Raw genomic sequence first — 9046 nt, forward strand, 5'->3', positions numbered from 1 at the left:
TAAGCATAGAGCTTGGATGAGCAATTTGGTGTATTAAAAATAAGCTTGGTGCCATAGTGAGCAAAAGTTTCTTTAGAATTAGAAGCTATAAAATTAAAATATCTGTGTATTATAGAATAATACAATTATAAACCATTTAAAAGGTGAGTTAATAATTAATATGAAACATCAGAAAAAAATACTATTTCTGATAACAAAAAATACTATTTAGAAAAAAAAAATGTAATTGCCTCTGTAGCATAGTGGTAGTGCGTTCGCTTTGTAAGCGAAAGGTCGTGAGTTCGATCCTCGCCGGGGGCTGTACATTATGTATTATTTCAATTTCAATTTATACAATGCTTACTACTTTTGTTTTTTTAAGGTCATTTTTTAATTTTTATTCGGTGTTGTTATTAACGCCAGAGGCAAAATGTGGAAGAGGAATGAGAGGTACTTTTGGATAGAGAGTCCATTTTAGTGGTCTTATAAGAACAAGATAAAATAATCATATTATTCTATCATAATATTTGTTGAGTACAAATGATATAATGATAAAAACATGTCGCTTATCATATCATGTCTCTTATGTGTAAAACTTATAATAATGGTTATAATGAGTTAGAATTCAACAACATATAATAACAACTATCTTCCTCATTTTCACCCTCGCCCAAAATTAAATTTTATTTCCCATTTTGTATAATTTTATATCATTTAAAAGCATATTTATATTAAAAATTAAAATATATTTCCATAATATGTCATATTCAAATAAATTTAATTGATTAATTATCAGTTGCTACTACACTATACTATTATTTAGTTCTTTTTTGTAATAGAATGGGCTAGATGCCCTCAAAAAACAAACAAACAGAAAATGAAAACCCACACACCAACTAGCATCTCTCAAACACAACAACCCTAGCATCAACCCTGGGCAGAATGGCTAGGAAAGGACCAACTCATATGGGAGTTCCGCTCAGTCACAAGGGAATCGAGATCCACCGGTCAAGGCAAGGTTTGATATCGAGAAAAGTAACACAAGAAATGGGGGTTTGAATTGTGTTCCTTTTAAAACTTGAGTTTTCAAATGAATATAAGTTTAGAAAGAGTTTTCACAATTGTTTGATGCAGCGGATATAAAAGCGGTAAAGAAATAGATAGTAAGAACACAACAATATATCCTGGGTCACCCACAAACGATGGAGCTACATCCAGTCCATGGCTTAACCAAGATTTTCACTAATAAGTATCAAGGACTTCTCCTACAGCAAGTATTCGACAAGACTTCTCCTAACGAGTTTATAAGGACTCCTCCTAATAAGTATTATACAAGACTTATCTTATGATCTTTTTCAAGATCGCCTGGTTCTACAAGATTCTCTTCTCACAAGAGGGATTGTAGACTTTTACAGCACAATGAACTACAAAGTGTGTGGATGAGATTTGACTCTGTGGTTTACTTTGTGTTTCTTCTCTCAAACGATGAAAGGATTTGACTCTTGAGCTCTTTGAAGAAAATAACTCAGATGAAAAGTTATAGCTTATTTTCTCAAGTATGGTTATCTTCAAGTCGTCCTTTTATACTTCAAGTGCTTCATGGATGCGTTAAGAGTCGTTGGAGCGTATAGAGCAACTTGAAAACTAACTGTTGGATCAAACGGTCTTCTCGTCAGGTGCATTTAATGCCTTGTACTTCTTTGATGGAGACTGGTTGCTACAATGTATATTTGTGTCAGCAGCTGGTAGCAATTCGAGTCTTGTTCCAGTCCTTGCAAGAGAGGAATATGAAACTGATGTTGACAACATTGTAATCATTTCCTAGATGAATGTGCTTTGTGATATGTCACGTGATTGCTTGCACTTTCTTTCTCTTCTTGATTGTCAACGGATTAAAATTTGAATATGCTGCTCCTTCTTCTGACAATGCACCTCCTTCATTCGTACATGAGATAGATGATGCTGATCTTCATTGGCTGCAGTCTTCTCACACGATCTACTGGCATTGATCTTTCTTGCATAGCTTATCCTGACGCTTTGATTCTTCTCATCTTTTATTTCTGACGCTTTGTTTCTTCTCATCTTCTTGATCTTCTGTTCTTGATGCTTTGACTCTTCTCGTCTTCTACTTTGTTCTCGTTCAGGCGATGTAGTAGATTAGACTCCCTCTTTGCTTAGGTAGTTTGTCTTGAAGGTATTTCTCTTTCTTCTGTTGGTCATACGGTCCACAAATTTGTCTTTATTGAGCTCATGTAGTTTGCTGTGTAGCTTTGACCTTCTTTGTACTTTGACTTGATTTAGCTTTGCTTGTAGTCTTGTACTTTGTCATTTGACGATGGGGATGTGATTCCATGAAAGATATTTCATGAAAAAGAAAATCACATTAAGTGTTTGAGTATCATTCAAAACATGATAGACGATGTATGCAATGTTTGAACTTAACAAGGACTCCCAGGGCCACTTGTCCGAACGGACGCACAGTAACATGCTCTTCACAACTTGTTTAAACATCCTAGAATTTGAACAACAAGACCTTGCACCGGTAGTCGCTAATTTGGTTAACTTTACCAGAAAAGGAGTCAATCCACTTGAATACTAAGAAGCGAAAATAACTATCGGGAAGGGAATTCGAAGCCAATAAGAAACAATGACGACTTTTATAACAGAAAATGATTTCCCATATAATGCAATCTTTGGAAGGAAAATTGGAATCACTTCAGAAATATACTTCACGTTCGCAGAGGCTTAATAAAATTCCAGATGCGAAAGCAAGGGGAGGTGACCATAAAGGGTAACAGTGAGCTGGCTGAATAATCCTATATGTTGGATTTAGCATGACCTAAAAAGGGGAAGGAAATAAATATGTTCAAATTGAAAGATGGTCTCCCTACAATTACTATCAAAGAGATAATTCCCAATAAACTAAGGCTTGTAGAACTTAATCCAAGGGTGAGGATGGAGGATGACAAAGGAATTCCCCAATCGCTCTATGAGGGAGAACTGAAAAAATTTCAGGTAGGAGATTCAGCTGATAAGTGCACGTGGATTGCAGCAAACTCAAAGAATGAATACTCAAAGATAAGGGAAAGATTAGAAGAACTCTCACTGGAGAATATAGAACTATTCACCTTCATGGCCACAGACATGACAAGCTTTGACCCCAATTTTTGTTGTCATAAGCTCACCATACACACAAAATACAAGTCGATCGTCAAGAGGAAATAGAATATGGGACCCGAATGACAAAATGTCATCGAAGATCAGATGGCTGAATTACTCAAGATCGGTTAAGGGAGATGCAATATGCATCTTGGTTAGTCAATCAAACCTTATTCACAAAAGCCAACGGGAAATGGTGCATTGCGTTGATTACACAGACCTAAATAAAGCTTGTCCCAAGTGTAACACCCCGATTTCTCGAGGGTCACTTTAGTAACCTTTTCCAAAAACGTGTGTAAATTTTCGTTGAAATAAAACCTTTCAATAACATTGCTTACAAATAAAAAGTAGTAACTTGAGAAGTAGACTGAATAATTCATCTTATTAATAAAAGCTTTGGAAGCATACAATGACTCTTTCAAATTAAAACATAATGATTAAACTAATGTTCGACCGCCCCCGAGCCAACACAACAAGAAGGTGTCTAGGTTAGGTTCGAACCCTAAATACAAACTCAGCTCACCCCCAAGTACAGACTCAATTATCACACTCAATACCCGACTCATAGGTCGCGTGCCCTCCAAGGCCTCCTCCAGCGCTCGCATCATATCGTCTCGCATCCTCTGCTCTCGTCAATCCCATAGCTGAACCATCAGTCGCGCAGTCGATATCTCGAGCCTTGTCGTCGTCCACATCAAGCAGATATAGGGTTGCATCTCGACTGATCACACACATGCTTGTTGTCTAGGCGTTAAGCGCCCCAAACAACAAACAGCAAACAAGAAAACAAGCAAGGGTCAACTTCTAACACATACACATCATAAGTAGGGTATACTACCCTATCAATCACAAGTTCTTCACTATGCTAACATTCACAAATATGGGAACTATATTAAGTTCTAAGGTTCACAAGTATAGGGAACTATCTCATAATTCTAAGTTTCACAAGTATAGGGAACTATCTCATAATTCTAAGTTTCACAAGTATAGGGAGCTATCTCATAGTTTATTGTTAGTCAATGCTCGTGCACATGCATGCAGACGCTTTGGATATCCTTAAGCCAATCCTTCATGGAAAGGCAGGACGAACACGACTCCACGATCGAGGTTGGACACCTCCAACGCACCGCTGCCCAACAACTTGATGATCGGGGTTTGACCTCTCCAACGCACTGCCGTTTCACGTTCGTCCTTTGTTCAGGTCCATCCCCTGAACGTCACCACTGACTAGCCTAATCTAGGTCACCAGCGGTGGCCAGCCAAGCCCAGTCCAGGTCACTTGGCCCACAAATGCATGCCATGCAAGTCAGTCATCATCACTAGGCCCTAAGCCCATCACGTTCATCTCATATGAACAAAATATCGTAACATAGTAACTTGCATACATATCAATGAAAGTGGCTAACACCCTAGGCATATATGCATGTTTATAATAACACTAGCTAACATTTATTGCATCATCATCATATAGCATATCTAGCACATATATCATCGATAGTCCTAGTATCATGCTTTCTAACAATCACAATCAATCATAGCCGAAGTGCCCTTACCAGCATATTCATCTAGCTTAATGTTCTTAACATATCACAATCATACGACCACAATCAATCATAGAAGAAGTGCCCTTACCTTAGTCACAGCAAAACACGTCCTAGGACTTTGGATTTGGCGGAGACCACGTTCACCTCGAACTTCCTAGGCATGCGGACAGAGTAACAGCACGAATTAGCAGTTGTTTAGCAATAATATATCCCTTCCCCGTATTTCAAAAATATTATCTTAAAACCTCAAAAAACCAAAACTTTCTCTTTCATAAGATCAAAACCTCTTTTCTAAAATAATTGTTTGAAGATCATAAGAACACTATAAGAACACCATGAATTTTCTTAAGAAAAACCCTCAAAAACATAAACATTCCTAAGCAACCCGATCAAGATCATTCTCTTCTGGTTTTTGGCAGATCAGCTTAAGCTGCAACCACAGAGCATATTGAGAATGGCCTTGCTCAAGGCTTAGAAACTAAAGTAATAAAAAAAAATAAAAAAATAAAAGAAAGGCAAGAGAGGGAGAGAGCTCATGACTAGGGAGAGAGGAGAGCAAGTGAGCTTGTTGTGTAGAAATGAGAAGGAGGAGCTCTCTATTTATAGTGATAGGTGAGAGCAAAGCATTTATTGCTTTTCTTCCTCTCCAAGAGAGGCCCACGGCCGCCCATTTCTTCAGCCCAACCCAGGGTTTCTAGAGCTTTCCAAGCTCCTCACATTTAGCCCTCAAATTTAGGTTTATTTCCTAATTAAACCCCAAAAAAATTAGCATTTAAATCCCTAATTATTTAAAATAATTAAATCTGAATCACAAGGGTTTCCAATCAGATTTGGAGAGATCCCTTAAAGTTTTAAAAATTTAGAAATCAATCCCCCATCAATTAGAAAGTCAAAGAATCAAATCCCTAATATCTCTCCTTCATAAAACCTAGCTAAAAAAATGAAATTATTTGCAAAAGTCTTTTCTTTTCTCCCTCCACTAGGTTTGGCCAACCACACACACCTCATGCTCAGATTTTTCACCAAAAAATTTTAAAATAATAATTTAAATAAAGGGTTCAATTAGTATACACAAGTTTTTCCTTGTGCAAGGTTACACAACCCTAGTTTTTACCTGCATTTATAGGTTATCAGGTCAACCATATTTTTAATTTAAAAATTTATATATTTATTTCCTCCTCTCCACCACCTTCCTCCCCTCAGCCTCCACGCCATCCACCGCCGCCGCCACTGACTACCACTGCCGCGAAGATGGTAAACCAACCAAGGGCTCAAAATCATGTGTCATATTCTGCAGTTGCATTGCGATGTAGAGATATGACTCCTCCTTGCATAGAAATCCCTATTTGAAAGATGTTTCAGAAATTGAGTTGGAAACCAAAGATCAAAATGTGTAGTATTAATTTGGTAATTTATTTCATGTACTGGCTTTCGCAATCCAAAGTTACTCCAACCTGCACATAAATCTAATGGGTAAGCTCACACAAATTGCAATTTTCTCCTTCCTCCACCACCGACTACCCTCTTCCTTCTCTTCCCCCTAAAACCCAACACCACCACCACTGAAAACCCCCACCCAACAGCAGTAGCACCACCACCCGTAAACCTATCCACTTCTTCCCCTTCGTTTCCCCCAATTTTCGCACCCAGAAACAACAGAAATGGTCTCAAACTACTGCAGATCTGATTGCAGCAGCAGCACCACCAACCCATCCTCCACCTCTTCCTTTCTTCAATTCTTCTCCTCTTTTTTAGCTCAGATCTATAGCACCAGCGCCCAAATCTGTTGCGTGCGGTGCTTTGCATGTGGGCGAGAACGGCGACGGAGAGTGCTGCGTTGGGTGATTAGCAGTTGGTGGTGGTTTCTACAGTGGGTGTCGACGCGGCGGCGCGACAGGGTTCTGGCATGATGCTGGCTACGGGGTTGCCTCCCTTCCCTTTTGTTCTGACGGCATCCTCGCCTCCGGTGGAAGCTCGATGGAACCACGACGGTGGGTGCAGTGGTTTCTGCCGACAGAGCAAGGGTCATGGGAGGGAGGTGGTGGAAGCTGTGGTGGTGGTGGGAGGAGAATAAATTAACTTATAAAAAATATAAAAATGTAATTAACCGGCTAAATAACCTGGAATAACAGGTTAAGCTAGGTTTGTGCAACCTTACACAAGAAAAAATTTGTGTACAGTAAATGAACCCTTAAATAAAAACCTCAAAATAATTAATGCATTAAATGCACCATTTCCCTCCTAAATGCATCAAAACTTCAAATTTAAAAATGAAAATCCTTATCAATGATTTTGGCTCCAAAATTTTGTGCATCAGCTCCATGATGCCTCAAAATATTTTTCAGAATTAATTTTGATTTTAAATCATAGGTTAAAATTATTTAAATGCATTTTATTTAAATAAAAACTCATTTTATTTAAATAAACCTTCAAAAACAAAAGTAAGGAATATTCTTAAAATCATGCCCAGAACCTCCCCATAGGGTGTGGCCCACGAAATCGTCCTCGTCGACTCGATTCGCCAACTCATCGCACCTGTCGGGCCGATTTTGACCTAAAAGTCGCCGTCGCCGAACCCTAGCAATATTACAGTCAAAATGCTCATATCGTCGCGCTCATCAACGTCTAGAGGTTTCTAGGACTTAATATTGCTTCTAACAATTAATCACCTTTTTAAAAGGCATAATATCACATATAGCACAAGCAATTCACAGAATATTATTTAATATTATTATTAAAATAGTATGCCCTAAAACCGGGTCTTACACCAAGGATCCATTACCTTTGGAAAACATTAATAAGTTGGTTGATAAGCTGGTGGACAACTCCTCGAGGTTTTAATATTTATCTTTCATAGATGCGTACTCGGGATATAATAAAATACTTGGTATCCACCAAACGAAGAAAAAACTTCTTGTATAACGGCTAACCAAATTTTCTGTTATAGAATCATGTCGTTTGGATTAAAGAACGCAGGGGCACCATATTAGTGCATGATGACTATAGTCTTTGAAGAAAAGACAGGGTAACGAATTGAAGTGTATATAGATGACATGATTGTGAATAAAATGGTCACTTGAGATCGTGTTGATGATTTGACACTCACTTTTAATCCACTAAAGAAGTTCAACATGAGGTTAAATCCCTAGATGTGTACCATCGGGTGCTAGTCGAGAAGTTTTTAGGTTTCATGCTGATGCATCGAGGGTTTGAAGCTAGTCTAGATAAGTGTAAGGCGGTCTAGGAAATGTTGAGTCCATGGTCAGTGAAAGATGTTCAGCACTTAACTAGTCGGCTGGCTGTTTTGATGAGATTTTGGGCAAAATACGCTTAGAGGGCACTAGCATTGTACAAGATGCTTAAGATAGGAGGAAATTTATAGTGGACGGAGGAGTGCGAGAAAGCGTGTTTTGGTTTATAGAAGGAATTGACCGATCCTCCAATATTGTCTCATCCTACGCCGGGCAAGACCTTACTCATTTATCTAACTATAAATGAGGTAGAGGCAACACTGTTCTGGTACAAGAGACTCTAGAGGGACACTGCTTGATATATTTTGTGAGTAAGGTGCTCCAGGGACAAGAAGTAAGGTATCAAAAACTAGCAAAAGTTGTCTTAGCCCTGATAGTCACCGCTAGGCTCTTGAGGAAATATTTTCAAGTGCATAAAATTGTAGTTTGAACCGACCTGCTGATAAGACAAGTTCATGAACCGATTTTACAAGAAGAATGATGGTCTGCTCGGTCGCGTTTTCCGAATACTAACTTACGATCTGAAACAAGCACTCAAAGAACAAGTCTTAGTGGATTTTGTGTTGGAAATAACATATTGCGAAGATTTAGATGATGTAAATTCTTGCATCATCCACGTAGATGGTTCCTCTAACAAAAAAGGGCGTGGAGTTGGTGTGGTGATGTAGAACGGTAAGAAGGTCGTCATGAAAAATCTTTAAGGTTCAACTTCATAAAATCAAATACTCAAGCAAAATATGAGGCTTTCATAGTCGGACATAACACTGCAGAGGATCATAGAGCAGAAAGGTGATGTTTTTCAGCGACTTGCAACTCCTAATTAATTTTGCAGATTAAAGGAAATTATTAGGTGAGGAAACCTTTAATGCAAGGATACCTGGATTTTGTATCAATATTAGCATCATTATTTCAAGAGATTGAATTTGTCCATGTTTTCCGAATGGACAATGTAAGGGAGGACATTCTATCATAATTGGCAGTGGGGATGATGCCCTTCTTTTGTACAATCTTCCACGAATTAAAGTGAATTGTGTCGCCCGTCGTCTTGATAACTCTGCTTCCTTCGGGTTAAAGAGAAATATTCCACCTTGAATGTAACTTTGGATTGATTTT

At 38.4% G+C, this 9046-nt stretch overlaps 1 non-coding gene across 1 annotated transcript; it reads left to right on the forward strand.

The window, feature by feature from the left end:
- The first annotated feature begins 228 nt into the window (after positions 1 to 228).
- On the forward strand, positions 229 to 300 carry TRNAT-UGU (transfer RNA threonine (anticodon UGU)). The gene has a single exon. It is a non-coding gene; the product is annotated as a tRNA-Thr (tRNA).
- The last annotated feature ends 8746 nt before the right edge of the window (positions 301 to 9046 follow it).

This window comes from Lotus japonicus, chromosome 1 (genome assembly GCF_012489685.1).
Source record: "Lotus japonicus ecotype B-129 chromosome 1, LjGifu_v1.2".
Taxonomy (NCBI): Eukaryota; Viridiplantae; Streptophyta; class Magnoliopsida; order Fabales; family Fabaceae; genus Lotus; species Lotus japonicus.